The sequence below is a fragment of the Tenrec ecaudatus genome, chromosome 1, assembly GCF_050624435.1.
Source record: "Tenrec ecaudatus isolate mTenEca1 chromosome 1, mTenEca1.hap1, whole genome shotgun sequence".
Taxonomy (NCBI): Eukaryota; Metazoa; Chordata; class Mammalia; order Afrosoricida; family Tenrecidae; genus Tenrec; species Tenrec ecaudatus.
The window spans coordinates 241938035-241954015 of NC_134530.1; the positions used below are offsets into that span (position 1 = coordinate 241938035).

General features: G+C 41.0%; 1 protein-coding gene across 2 annotated transcripts in view; it reads right to left on the reverse strand.

Moving 5' to 3' along the window:
• The window catches only part of RAB3GAP2 (RAB3 GTPase activating non-catalytic protein subunit 2), a 123737-nt gene that overhangs the window by 79443 nt on the left and 28313 nt on the right, over window positions 1-15981 (reverse strand). The gene's annotated exons all lie outside the window — the stretch shown is intronic.

A 15981-nucleotide genomic window follows, 5' to 3' on the forward strand; every position in this document is an offset into this window, starting at 1 on the left:
TGTGGCATATCTCATGATCAGCAGCTCATATACCATGGAAAATTCTAGATCTGAAGTTTAATTCACACTGTTTGGTAATGATGTTATCTTGCCACACAATGCAATGGAGTTGTGTTCTTCATTCAATCTTGAAGGCTTTTTTGATCACAGCTACATAGGGGAGCAGGTGTATACAAGGACTAACTCAGTCAAAAGTAATTCTCAAGTAAAAATCCCCTAGTAACAATCATTAAGATCAAATAATACATTAAAATTATAGATTTTGAAAATCTTGGGGGGGGGGGCTATAAGCATGGTGTTTTTTCACTAACTTATTTATTTTGCCAAAAGCAGAGGGGTTTTACCAGGATATTACAAAGCAAGCTGAAAACCTGAAAAACCTGGGAGTGTAATAAATGTAAAACTTTCAATAAATACTCAAAAACATAAAAACAGAACAAAAAAACCCTTGGTATTACATCAGGATAGCTGCAATCAACACGCAATATGACAAAGAACAGAGGGATGGAAAAGTACATGTCCTATATGGTTCTATAATTTCTCTTACGTTATTCCCAAGCAATTGGATAGGTAGAAATCAGGGCACAGTAACTTGAAATCTCTTCTTGTGCTGCCGGCACCATCCTGAGCTGAGGACAGAGCCTCATCAACCAGTGCTCTGCACTGATGGTACATGCTGGGTTTGCTAGTCTACCTCACAAGGAACAGGCAGTTATTAAAATAGTGATTTGGGTGATGCTGAAAGCAACCTTTGCCACGCACTATGTGCCAGCAACTGTGCTAAACACTGTATACCTATCTTATTGCTCACAGCAACACTGGGAGGTAGGTTCTATTACTATCCTCATTTTGAAAGATGTAACAAGAGCACACTCTTTCAACCAGCTTGTACAGATGGAGCAGGTACATGGACTCAGGTGTTTGGGTTTGGTCCACTCTCAGCATCACTCCTCCGTGCTGCCTCCGCACTACACTGCAGGAGAAGATGGTCACCAGGCCAAATCTGGCACAGCACCTCTGAATCTCATCTGCCCTGCCACTCTCACTGATGTTGGGACTTGAGTGACCAGCTAGCAGACTTGCTGCTGAGGATCCAGAATTGAGGGAATAAAGAATTCTACTTTTAGACTAGAAGGCTAATCCCTTTTGATGTGAGAAAAGAGTGACATCCAATATGTGTGATCTAATCAAACTTAGCCCATTTGACTGAAGTAACTTTGTTGGAAAAGGATGACTATGTATTTAATATTATTGTTTAAACAGTGTGTCATGAAACAGCCCCCTCCTTACCAAAATAATTAACTGCTGAATTAGATGACATAATACTGGGGAATTTTCAGATTAACAATGTCACAAATACAAAGAGAAATACTAAGAAATGTTAAGAACCAAGTTTCTGAGTTGGAAGCACTGAAACCTTATTGTGGGGTTTAATAGCTTAGCTTAAGGTTTCTGAACCGAGGCAGTATGGGCATTTGGGGTCAGATAATTCTTTTTTTCTTGGGGGGGGGGGTTGGAGCTGTTTTATACACTGTAGGATGTTTACTAGCATCCTTGCCTTCTACCTAAAAATGTTACCAGCATCCTCCAAGTTAGACAATTAAAATATCTCCAGACATTGTCAAATGGACCCCAAGGTAAGCAATAGTCCCACTGTTCAAAACCATTGGCTTAAATGAACAAGAAAACTATTGTAAATTTTAAAAATTAAGTCAGTCAGGAATTGTGATAAGAACAAGACCATGTGGCCAAATACCCTAGCACTGCTTGTCTGAATAGGAGCGACAATCTCCCTCCCGTTTTGTCATATTCCTCTCTTAGCCAGCTGGCAGCACTGACTATACAGTCTTATAAATACATGGAACTCATCTGATCTAAAGGAAACCAAGACCTCCAAGTGGACTGTCAACAAGCCTCATGGCACAGATACTAATTTAAACTGTAGTGGCGCAGTGGCTTGGCATTAGGCTGCTAACCACATTGTCAGCAGCTCCAACCCACCAATTACTCTTGGGGAAAAATATGAGGCTCTCTGCTCCGCGCAAGATTTGCAGTCTCAGAAGCCCATGGGGGCAGTTTTACTCTGATCAATAGGGTCACTGTAAGTCAGAATCTACTTGATGGCAGTGGGTTGTATATCTTCAGTGGGTTGTACATAGTCCTTGGACAATTTATATAACTCGGTTCTTCACCTCTAAAATCAGGGGGGCGAACAAATATGAGGGAGTATGAGGACATGCCATGAGCATGATGAGATCCTCAAAGGACTCAATTTTCTCTCACTATTAATCTTTCCTTACAGTGCTCCTTAGCAATGTTGCAAACGCGCTGCAGATCTTCCGGATGCCAGCTGTGTCGGGATAGAGAGAAACACTGCACACACTTTTAGACTCTGGGGACAACAGATGGACAAAACAATGACACACACACACACACACACACACCCCGCCCTGTGGGAGCAAAGAACGTCACAGAAACAGACTCAGGTTGGGAAGCTGGGGAGCAGGGTGTCAGGGAATCTTCCTACTGGGATTAACTTCTGAACTAAACCCTACAATGAACAGAAATTAGCTAGTATAAAGAATGTGTAAAGGAAATGTAAGGAGCAAGGGTAGAATCAGTGACAAAACAGGGCCCCAAACAAGAATGTTCTATCACGTTGAAGAGACAGATCATTAGCATGAGTACCCTTGCTAGGTGACTGACAAAATGCAAGCCCATCAAGTAATTTTATTTTGTCTTATAAGGGCATTTGGTGACACCTAATCCACAATGCCACCAGTGGCCTCTAAAATTCAACTCTACTCAGTGACACCAAATAGATTCCAACTCATAGGGACACTATAGGACAGCGTAAAATAGCCTCTTTTGAGTTTTGAGTTGTTAAATCTTTTTTAAAAAGCATTTTATTGGGTGCTCATACAACTCTTACCACAATCCAGACATCAACTAATCAGGCATGTTTGTACCTCTATTGCCCTCATTCTTTTCTAGACATTTACTTTCTATGGAGCCCTTGGGGTCAGCCCTTCCTCCTCCCCTAGTAACCACGATAGAGTGAGTGTACATGGTTACTATTTTCATCTCGCACACCGACCGCTGTCTCCCTTCCCCCATGCTTTCTGTTGTTCTTCCCCCTGGAGAGGGGTGGATGGTTATGTGTCGATCATTGTGATCGGTTCCCCCTTTCTCCCTTCCTCTCCCCCTCTTTCCTCTACCCTTCTGGCATCACTATTCCCACTCCTGTTCCTGGATTCTGTGTGTTGTGAGCTCCCATACCTTTCTACACCTGAGTACATGTTCCGGTCTAGTCCGAATTGAGCAGCAGCACTGGGGTCATGGCAGTGGGGGTGAGGAAGCTTCAAGGAACCAGAGGAATATAGTGTGTTTCATCGATGCTTTACTGCACCCTGGTGACTCATCCCTTCCCTGTGGCCCCTCTGTGGGGAGACTCTTCCACTGTCTACAGACTGGCTTTGGATCTCTGCTCCAGCCCCACCTCATTCTCAACAATATGTTTTTGTTTGTTATGTGTCTGCCAATGCCTATTAGTTGTTAAATCTTAGTATGAGCAGACAGTCTCATTCTTTCTTCCTCAAAGTGGTTACTGGATTAGAACCACTGGCTTTGTGGTTAGCACCTCAAGGAATAGCCCATGATACCTCCAGCGCACCTTGTTGTCCACTACATGTAAATCACCACTGTTAAATACAATAGCAAACAGTTTTCATGTATTAACTAATGCAGTGATTAAATAGGCACTAAAGTCATCCAGCATAGGTTCTCAAGGTTTTCTACTTTAAATACAGTAAGTGCATCATTTGCAACTGATTATCTTTGTCATTGTGCTAATGTTCACAGATATTTATACCTTATAATGACACCAGTGTCCAAAAATTAAACCAAACTCAGTGACTCATAGTAACCCCATAGGACAGCATAGAACTGCCTCTGAGTGTCTGAGACTATAATGCTAAACAGGAGTAGAAACCCCTGTCTTTCTGCCACAGAACAGGCTGGTGGTTTTGAACTGCCAACCTTGCAGATCGCAGCTCAAAGTGTAACCACTATGCCACCAGGGCTCCTTGGTGCCAGTAAGATACAGTATAATTAAGTGACTAGTCAGGACACAGACTGTAATTCATAGTAAGCCATATAAGTAAACTATAATCCATAGTTTCAAAGCCAAAATCAGAAAGCCCTGGCAGCATGGAAAGTAATAGTCTGGACCATTGTCCACAGCGAAGTATTAAATTCTTTTCAAAACTGAAAAGAAGCAACACAACACTCTAAATTGAATCACAAATTTGAATATTAAAGACCTACAGAAAAAACACTACAACTCTGACCTCAATCTTTAACTATTTCTCTGAACCTTAAAGGACATTAACTATAATTCAGTGACTTACAGTTTTATTTAAACAGTCAATTCAAGTAGAATTAATTCTATATATTTTTTTAATTGCATGAATAACACGATTCCAATTTTCTAAAGTTTTCTGGCTATCATCCAGCCATTTCTATCTGTGTACAGCCTCAGAAAGAAGTTTACATTAGTAATTCCTTAGTTAATAATAATGACTATTCTTAATAAAAAGTTACCATATTAGTTTTCTTTTTACTTCTGTAATCCTGGAATTTTCTGTAATAACACATTTGTTACTCATAAAAATACATTGCACAAACAATTACAATGGGAACAAAGCCTTGCAAAAAAAATGACATTCCTTTTTCCTGAACAACTATTTAATACTAAGACCTATGTTCTCCCTTAGTTACCATGGAGTACAAGGTACAAGAAGATATGAACCAATTCCTGCATAAAACTTTAATATCTAGTTGTACAAGACCAACAATTAAGAAACAACTAACATCCATTATAAATCAGAACAGACAAAATAGCGATGTTACGTCGTTTCAATTTTAAATTGCTATTTAGAGTTCAGGAGAGTATACAATTTCTAATAAGATTTAGATGCAAAAATATGTATGAAAGATGACCAACTTCATTCATAATTTAGAAAGTACAAATTAAAACAATGAAATGGCCTTCCATACCCATTAAATTAGGAAAGACTGAAGTCCTTTGTGTGAATGGAAACGTGGGTGTTTTGGTTTGAACAAGCTCCACGAAATATTTGCAGTATATCCTAGCACTTCCACCTGCTGTTATAATCCCATTGGGGAAAGCTTTTCTCTGCTACGATAATGAACACAATAGTATAGGGTGTACTTTAAATCAACCTAATTCTAGATAAGAGAGATTACTAAGCAAGCCCAGAAGATAGATGCCATACCACATGAAGACCACCAAGGAACGTGAAACAAAAGCCATCCCCAAGAACCAAGAGAGAAAAAAATCTTTCTCCAGAAACCATGAGAAAACAAATTTGTTTGTTAAAGTCATCTACTTGTGATTATTTCTGTTATATTAGCACCAGATATCCAAGACAATGGGTAGAGAGAAATATTCAATTACTGCAAAATAAATGTGTATTGTGATAAAAACAACCCAGACCTCATATTGGGGAGCAATAATGCAGGGGATTAACTCTGGCATAAGTTTACTCATTTTGGTTAAATTAGAGACTTATTATATTAGCTCAAACCCTCTGCTGCCATGGGAAAAATGTGGACACAACACTGTCAGAGTTATTTTTCAAAAGAATTCATACACTTGACAAAAATAGAGGGAGAGAGAGTGTGAGAAAGAGAGAGAATGAACAAATTGTTCTGGCCAAATTAAAATGCTCTCAGGGCAAACTACTTCAGAGCAGGTTTGTCCTGTAATATGGACAGCAGAGATCAAAAGATAAAGCATCTGGGGTTTTAAAGGCTTGAAGATAAGCAAGCGGCCATCTAGTTGAGAAGCAACAAAGCTCACCAGCCTGTGTGATCACAAGGTGTCGACAGGATCAGGTTATCAAGAATCAAAGAACAAAAAAATTGTATCATTATGAATGAGGACTGCAGAGTGGAGACCCAAAGCCCATCTGTAGGCAACTGGATATCCCCTTATAGAAGGGTCACAGGGAGGAGATGAGCAAGTTCAGGGTTCAGTATAGCACTGATGAAATATACAACTTTCCTCTAATTCTTTAATGCTACCCCTCCCAATTTATCAATGGTTCCAATTCTACCTTACAAATCTGGCTAGACCAGAGCATGTACACTGGTACAGATAAGAGCTGGAATCACAGGGAATCCAGGACAGATAAACCCCTCAGGACCAATAATGAGAATAGAGACATCAGGAAGATAAAGGGAAGGTAGGGGAGATAGGGGGAACTGATCACAATAATCTACATATAACCCCCTCCCTGGGGGATGGACAACAGAAAAGTGGGGGAAGAGAGACGTCAGACAATGTAAGACATGAAAAAAAATTTTTATAAATTATCAAGGGTTCGTGAAGGAGGGGGTAGGGGAGGGAGGGGGAAAATGAGAAGCTGATACCAAGGGCTCAAGTAGAAAGAAAATGCTTTGAGAATGATGATGACAACAAACGTACAAATGTGCTGGACACAATGGATGGGTATATAGATTGTGATAAGAGTTGTACAGGTCCCCAATAAAATGAGTTTTTAAAAACAGAAAAGAAATATGGAGAGCAGAGAAAGGTCTTTGAAACTGAGATTGGGGCAATGTTTCGGGAAGCATCATTAACTATTTCAAAATGCTAAATGTATTTCCGTTCTGTCTAAGCAATTCCACTTTTAGGAATATATTACTAAAGAATAAAAACTAACTGATACAGTGGTTGCATGTTGGGCTGCAATCCTCAAGGTGGGCAGTTTACGACTATCGGCTGAGAGAAAGACGGGGTTTTCTACTCTGTCAACAGTCAGTCTCCGAAACTCACAGAAGCAGTTCTACCCTGTCCTACAGGGTCACTGTGAGTCAGTGCTGACCCGATGACAGCGACTTTAGTTTTGGGGGTTTTTTTTACCATGTGCTAGGTATTCTTCTAAACTCATTGAATCTTTGTAGCAATCCCATAGATTTGATATTGCTAATAGTCCCTCTTTACAAATCAGGAGCTCAATTCAAAGAAGTTCTATTACATGCCCAAGGCTGCAGTGAGTGGCAGAGCTGGGAGAGAAATGTGGCAGCCTCTCAAATGAGAAACCATATGCTTACAGGTACTCCAAGATGCAGACTGGGTGTAGGGGTGTTTATTGCAAAGCTGCTTCAAAGAGTAAACAAACAAAGGAGTGCTTAAACAAATCACGGTACATTTATATAATGCTGTATTAAGTATTACTCAAAAAGAAAGATGACTTATAACAGCATATAAGAAAAAAATTAATGACATTAAATGGTACAGTGTGTAAAAATACAGTGTAGAATGGCTTTTAGTCAAAGATGGTTAATTAAACACATGGATTTTACTTTCACTACTCTCCGCACCAAAACCCCACTTAAAAAAAAGTGAAAGATTTTTATATAAAAGCAAAACCAGTAAGAGTAAAAGGAACAAGAGGATAAAAGTTACAATTACTGAGTTAAAAAGCAGATGGGTAAGTGGCAAATAATTTTGTAGCTACTAACTTCTAATCCCCCAGACTTATCAACTGCCCACGAGGGCGGACAATGTCTCAGTGCTGTCCACAGGGCTGCTAGAGGAAGAACTGAGTTGATGACCCCGAACAACAAAAACAAGCCTCGAAACTGGCGCCGTGTCCCTGGTGGTTCGGTGCAGAATTTTCACTTTCTAGGCACGAATCCAGGACTTGATTCTCGGCCAGCGTGCCTCATTGGTCGCTACTCTATGCCCATCAGTGAGACCTGTGTGTTCCTATGATGCCGAGAAGCACTTTCAGACTGAGCAGAACTTGCAAGAAAGGTCTGGCAATCTGTTTGCAGAAACCAGTCTAGTCTGATCTCTAACTGATCATATGGGGATGGTGCAAGCTGCATTTACTTCCATTGTGCACAATGTCACCATGAATTAAGGTGACTCGGAGAGGACAACACCAACAAACTGATGGGGAAGAACGCTAAGAAGCAACCCCAGCTGCGCAGGCAAAATATCTGTAGGCTTAGGTGCCTCTGAAATGGGAGTAAATATGGGCTACACTCAAGCGTCTATGTTGAAAGCATTGTTTTATGAACTTTTTATTGTGAACTGGGTGAAAGTTTACAGAGTAAATTAGCTTTACATTGAACAATTCATACATTTTGTTTCAAGTCATTAATTGCAATCCTCATCACAATGTAACACCATTTACTCTACTTCATCTCTGTGGTTCTTTTCATATCTCCACCTTTCCTGCTTCGAATAGTGTTCTTAAACGAACGCTGCCCTTTTTAACTCAATTAGCTAATAGCTGTAATGACTGCATATCTTCCTACTGCTATTGCCCATGGCAGGGCAATAGTTTGGTTGAAAACTGAGTCATGGATCCAAGGTCTGAAGGATGGCTAAGGGCCATAGTCTCGGAGCTTCTACCAGTCTATCTGATCAAGTCTGGTCTTTCTCATGATTCTGAGTTTCCCTTAATTTTTCTCATAGTCTATCCAGGACCTTCTAATATAATTCCTTTCAGAATAGTTGCCAGTGGTACTTGGGTACCATCTAGTTCTTCCAGGTTCAGGGTCATGATGGCTCAGGTTCTCATGGTCTATTAGCTCATGGGAATAATTGCTTCCATGTCTCCTATTTTCCTCACTTATGTATGCTCCAGGTGGGGAGAGACCACAAAAATATATATATTTTTAACAAAAGTTAAGCCCTCAAATTGCTTCTCCATCCATCACTAGTCCAACCCTCCCTGATTTAGTATCTAACTCACTGAATGTAAACCACCCTAGGTGTATGCCCCAGTGCAGATGTGAACTACAATAAAGATGTACAAACCAGAGAAAAGCAGCGGCAGTTGACTTCCTGGGGAGACCAAAACAAGTCTGCCTTAAGCATGTGGACATACACATCACTAACATGGGGCCTGGACCACTTGTTGGCGTGTGACCAACACCCGGTGTTGTAAATGGCCAAGATCAACCACACCACTATATTAATAATTAAAGCCTTTATTAAACAGCTGGTCCAAGAGTAGGCTAGCTCCCAGAAACCTCTTGACCAAGAGAAAAGAAATGCCAGACTTTTTATAGTTCAAAATAGAGGGCTGTTCAAGTGAAGGGATATTCTAGCCATTACATTGTTATCAGGTTGGCAGGGTAACTGGGTTGGAGGGAACAGCACAGCTGCAGGTGCCAATTCAAGGTCTTGCAAGATAGTATACATTTCTTGCTAACTGGGCAGGCAGGGTCTGGAGACATCTCAGAAGAGTCAAGGTCTTGTTGGGAGAGCCAGGAGAGGGAAGAGAAGGGGGGCTAACTGCTAGCAGGGGTTAAAGGCAGTTTGAAATGCGATGGAGTTCTTCGTGTTATGCTAGGTTACAATACTGGGAGTAACTTAAAATCATCTTTGCTGATGGGCATATAATCCTTTAACTGCACTTCTCAGGCTAGTAAGTCACTTGACTAGAATCTACTAAAAGGAAGCTAATGGCTTTAGAGATAAAAAGTTTTGAATCTCTAAGCGGTAGCAATTTTTTTAAGGGGAAAAAAAAAGCAGAACGACTGGGAGTTTTGAAAAGCTCTGGTTTAGACCGGGGACTCCGGATGTTGGCACAACTGACATGCTCGTGCAGGAGTGAGAAGGGCAGAACTGAGGACTTGGAGGCAGTAGTGGAAGCACAGCAGGTCCTGAATCAAAGGCCCAAAGTCAGCAACTTTCCTGTCTGGGTTTTAGCCCAGTGAATCTCAAGGCCTCTCCCCTCGGGATATTTGGCAATCTGTAGAGACATTTTTGTTGTCACAACTAGGGATGAGGGAGGATGGACGTTAGCTACTGGTGCCTAATGGGTAGAAGGCAGGGATGCTGCTTAGCTTCTTAAAATGCACAGGACCTCATAGGGCCTCTGTTTGACCTGTTCTCATTCCTTGAGGATCTGCTACATTATGGCTGCTTCTGTAAACTGGACTATATCTTTTTCTGTACAGATGAAGCACATTTCAGTCTCTTTTGAATGGTAATTTTCCATGCTGTCTATTTTCACGGAACACGCTGACCCAGGGCCTACTATCTTCCATCACTGCCCATGAGACCTCAACTCTACTTCTTACCCTTGGCTATGAAACTTACCTTGTCAGTTAAAATTAAAGTAAGCCTTGTAATTCTCAAACTCCCTCAATTTCCATTATAGCACATGAAGCTAGGATCAAAACATTCCCCTGTAATCACTTTTGTACTACAGCAAAACCAAAGTACAGCTGAAAGCCCTTTTATCACCTAGTAGAAAATAGATCAAAGCTGTGTACTGTATGTTACAGGATTGTCAGTCAATAGATATTTTAGTACAACTACCTCATTTCCAATTCCATATGTAAACTACTCTCCCTCCCATCATGACATCACATGCTTAAACCTAAGTCTGTACAGAGAAGGATATTTGTTCTGCCTTCTCTTCCATCACAAGCCTGCTTTGTCTTTTCAGTCTGTCATTGTATCTAATGGTGGGTAATAGAGGGATTTCTCAATACTATTCTTTTCAGTTATCCACTTATGAGCATTCAGCCTGACCTTGGGCATAACCTACCTGTAAGAGACGTTTGTCCTCTTCTACAACCATCTCTAAGCCTCCCAGTTCCGCAGAAGTATACTTTCTGGAATGTAGCTGGCTCTTGCTGATAGCGAATATCAAAATATATTTTCTTCACTTACTAAGCCCTTATTATAACTGAAAAGAACCCTGGTCACAAAGTGGGTTACATGTTGGCCTGCTAAGTGCAAGGCTAACAGTTCAAAACCAGTAGCCATTCCAAGGGAGAAAAATTAAGCTTTTTATTCCCATAAAGAGTTTCAGTCTGGAGAACACACAGGCGTAACAAGTACTGAAAGTCTTTTACCTAAACTGTACAAGATTTCCAAGAGTCCTAATACAAAAAAATGCTATGCTGTACTTTATACTTGATTTCCAGTGCTGTTAAGAGAGAGAGAGAGAGAGAGAGAGAGAGAGAGAGAAGTACATAGCAGAACATACAACGAGGCTTCAAAAATTTGTGGAAAGATGGGATTAAATAATTATGGTATTTTCCCACAAACTTTTGAAGCCCTTTGTATATATCATACGTTTTCCAATTCAGCTCTTTATAGGTGTACAATAGAATGTAAATAATTACATTAATTGGCTGTGTGACCCTACCCTAATCTAAGTGATTTTTCTCATTATCATATACTCAAACTTCACAGAAATAGTTTCCTTCGTCTCTTGGGCTGCTAAGCACATGTGCTAACAACAAGGTTGACTGCCCAAACTCACCAGCTGTTTACCAGCTGTTCTTCAGGAGAGAGACGACGCTGTCTGCTCCCATAGAGAGTTAGACGCAGAAACCCTTCATAAGATCACCATGAGTTGAAACCAGCACAGTGGCAGCAAGTTGGTTATGACTAGGTTGTGTCTCTGTTCTTAAATTGTCAAATTTTTATATTTATTTTGGTTATCAGTTCTTATTGGGTATATTATTTCTAAAGATATTTTAGGTAGAGTCTGTGTTCACTTTTTTTGGTAAATTTTTTTGATGAATAAAAGTTGTTAATTTTTATGAGGTCCTAGGACACCCATGTAAGTACACATACTTTACTTATGGACATCTGTTAATGCTTACACTTTGTTTTCCTTCTCCACACCATTCAAAATCAGTTGCAACAGTATAACATCAGAGGGAAACACTGTAAAATAGTCTGTCCAGTGGTATTGAGTCTGAGAAGTACAGTGACAAGAAGACCGACTACAGCTATTCTGCAGAGCACCCATGTGAACTTTAAAAACCGTATAATCAGATAGTGTGGTTTTTGAGCTCCAAATCTGCAGCTTTGTTTCTCTGATCCCATCTTCTACTGATCTCATTCCTTTTCTATTCCATGAGATTAGTGTAACATGAAAGAGCATACTCTAAAGCTGGGGTGGGTGGGGAATGTTTGGTGCTCAAGTTAAATAAGGCCCATGAAATCATCAATACCAGTTAACATCACATGCCCACCAAAGAGAAGTCATGTCAGCCATCACTTAGGGGTGAGTTAATTAAATGTTTGATCAGTATGGCCTTCAAATGATGTTAATAAATGTCAAATGTCCCTTGGCAGGAAAAAGTCCCCCACCCCTGTTTTAAAGGCATGTAGTGAATAACCCGAAATGCAACCCTGTGGCACACATGACAAAACCAATGCCCTTAAAATCACCAGGGAATAGGAGATATTAAAAAAATAAAACTAGCCTCACCTGAAAATCATCAACTACATGAAAAAAACTATTTGAAGGAATATTGAATGGTAACAAAGTTCTCATTAACATGTCAGCATTTGGGAGGGCCAGCCCCAATCCCAACTACTACTTGGACACCTGCACCTCCCCGTAGAAGAATTTATTTCAAAGGACTGCATTGAATCTGCAGCTCTGGGAGAAGGACGTCTGATCGGAGCAATCGGGTGCAGATGAAGGGGGACGAGGAGATTGGAGCACATCCTGGCCACCAGGCCTTGAGGATGACGACCCTAATTAGAGCAGCCAGTCCACAGAGAGGACCACATGGCCAGCCCCACTATGAGACATGACACCCCTCACTGACCCATACCCCTACAGGGGACAACACAGGAGACACAGTGTGGGAACGGCACCCGATCTGATCCCACCATACTGAGGCAAGGCACTAACGGGGTGCAACAAACAGCAAGGGAACAGAGGGGCGAGGTCCCCAGGGAATCCTGAAGGAGGACTTTGGGGCCAAGGCGTGGTACCCCAACAGACTGGACTGGAAAACACTCTTGAAGGCCAACAAACAATCTTGAACTAACTTTTCTTTCTCATTGTGCTTTGGTTTGTATTTTGTCATTGGTTTGTTGTGGTGGTGGTTTTGTTGTATATTGTTGCTCTGTCTTGTCTAAATAAGGTGTGTCTAAATAAGATAGGCTGGATGAACAAAACCAGCAGGTCTGTCTAAATAAGACAGGCTGGATGAACAATCTGGAGGAGAAAACAAAGGGACCGACAGTTCCAGGGGGACATGGGAGAGGACGAGGTGGGGGTAAAGGTAGTGGTATTAACAAACCCAGGGACAAGGGAACAACAAGTGTCCAAATCGGTGGTGAGGTGGGTGTGTGAGACCTGGTAGGGTATGAGCAAGAGTAATGTAACCAAGAAGAATTGCTGAAACCCTGGTGGGAACTGAGCATGATAGTGGGACAGGAGGAATGTGAAGGGAAATAGAGGAAAGACCTGGGAGGCAAAGGGCCTTGATAGAGGTCTAGATAAAGACATGTACATATGCAAGTATATCTGAGGACGGGGAAATAGATCTATGTGCCTATATTTATAGGTTTAGTATTAAAATAGCAGAAGGACATTGGGCCTCCACTCAAGTACTGCCTCAATGCAAAAATACTTTCTTCTATTAAATTGGCATTCTATGATACCTTCCCGACACACTGCTGAAGACAAAGCGGGTAAATAAACAAATGTGGTGAAGAGAACTGGTGGTGCCCGGCTATCAAAAGATATAGCTTCTGGGGTCTTAAAGGCTTGAAGGTAAACAAGCGGCCATCTAGCTCAGAAGCAACAAAGCCCAAATGGAAGAAGCACATCAGCCTGTGTGATCACGAGGTGCCGAAGGGATCAGTTATCAGACATCAAAGAACAAAAAATCATATTGTATGCTCACTTCCATGATATGATCACTGAAGACAAATGGGTGCATAAGTAAATGTGGTGAAGAAAGCTGATGGTGCCCGGCTATCAAAAGATAGAGCGTCTGGGGTCTTAAAGGCTTGAAGATAAACAAGCAGCCATCTAGCTCAGAAGCAACAAAGCCCACATGGAAGAAGCACACCAGCCTGTGCGCTCACGAGGTGTCAAGGGATCAGGTGAATGGGGTAGGGGAAGAGTATGGAATGGAGACACTTGTAGGCCACTGGAGATGCCCCTACAGAAGGGTCTCGGGAGAAGACTAGCCAGTCAGGGTGCGATGTAGCAACGATGAAAAATACAACTTTCCTCTAGTTCATTAATGCTTCCTTCACCCACACCCCACCCCACCCCACACGCACCACTATCATGATCCCAATTTGACCTTGCAAATCTAGCTAGACCAGAGGATGTACACTGGTACAGATAGGAACCGGAAACATAGGGAATCCAGGGTGGATGATCCCTTCAGGACCAGTGGTCTGAGTGGTGATACTGGGAGGATGTAGGGAGGGTGGGTTGGAAAGGGGGACCCGATTACAAGGATCTACATGTGACCTCCTTCCTGGAGGACGGACAATAGAAAAGTGGGTGAAAGGAGACGTTGGACAGGGCAAGATATGACAAAATAATAATTTATAAATTATCAAGGATTCGCGGGGGAGGGGAGAGTGGGGAGGCAGGGGAAAAATGAGGAGCTGATGCCAGGGGCTTAACTAGAGAGCAAATGTTTTGAGAATAATGAGGCAATTAATGTATAAATGTGCTTTACACAATTGATGTAAGTATGGATTGTAATAAGAGTTGTATGAGCCGCTAATAAAATGATTAAAAAACAAAAAACAAAAATATCAGCATCTGAGTCTGTAAATAAATGCCATGTATCCACAATTCTACAACAGCACTACACTGTCTATATAGTAATTGCCACAGTGAAATCTCCTCTGAGCTTGTAAAGGCAGGTATCTACTTTAACATACAATGTCTATAAGCTGATTTAGAAAAGCTCAAGGTTACTCAGTTTAAAAATAAATGAGAGCTGTCCATATTCACAACAAAAATTATTAAATTGATAGTAGACAGAAAATGTGTTCTAAGGACTCACAATACATTCATTTTCTCACACTCTTCCCAGTAATTAGCAGAAACTGGTCAACAAAGCAAACCTCTAGCAAGTTTTTTGCCCAAAGAGTATAAAATTTTGCAGTAGGTTTAAGAGTGCACTAGACCATACCATGTGTTATATTACAATACACTAGAAAACCAATATGTGATTCTAGAAAATCAATATCAAGTGTAGGCATGCCTATTCAGTATGCATTTTCTCTTTTTTTCCCCCTCGTTAAAAATCCTCATTTAGTTCAAGTATCAACTCCTGTTCCATGCAGCTTTAATCCACAGGAGAAACTGACCCTTCATACCCACCAAAATTCTAAGGAATGGTATGATGGTTTTATGAAAATCTCATGTCTCCTGCCAAAATGAACAATAATACAATATAAGGCAAGGCTTGTCACCGGCTTATGAATCATGGAAAACCCAGCTGCCTTCTCCTTTGAAACATAAATGACAAATATGTTATTCCAAATGCTCCTGGCTACCACATGACATCTGTGAAAAGAACAAATCTTCGGAAGCCAAGACAGGAGAGTAGACAGAAGGAAAGAACTTGAGTTCTTGATGACATTGAGTCAAGGTTCAATCAAACTGAGAACCCAACCTATCTCTAAACATTTTCTATGTAAGCCTCTAAGTTTGCTTGTTAAGTTGGTTTAGGTTAAATGTTATATTACTCACAACTGAAAATATCCTAAGATACTGCAATGCAATGCAGTGAATTATTTTAGGGCTCTACTAGTCAGATCGTTTGTTTTTCCCAGCAAACAACCTTCAAGTTCCTGATGGGCGTAGGCAAGGCAGGGAAAGTTACTGATTGGATTATGATTCAGCTATGAGTAACTGTTAACAGTTAATTCTGATAGCATATGCTGGGGATCAAACCGGCCATCTCAGAAACAGGTGAGGGGCTCTCACTACCAGGGGAAGAGAAGAGTCAGGAGAGGAGTCCTTTGGACCTTAAAGATTTCTGTCCACTGATCCTCCTTGATCCAGGAGACAATTATGATATCATCATTGCAAAAGAATACCTATTGGACTGGGAGATCCAAAATAAACTGAAAAACCACACCAGTCACTATCTAGTTAATGCTAACCCACAGAGGCCCTGTACACATCT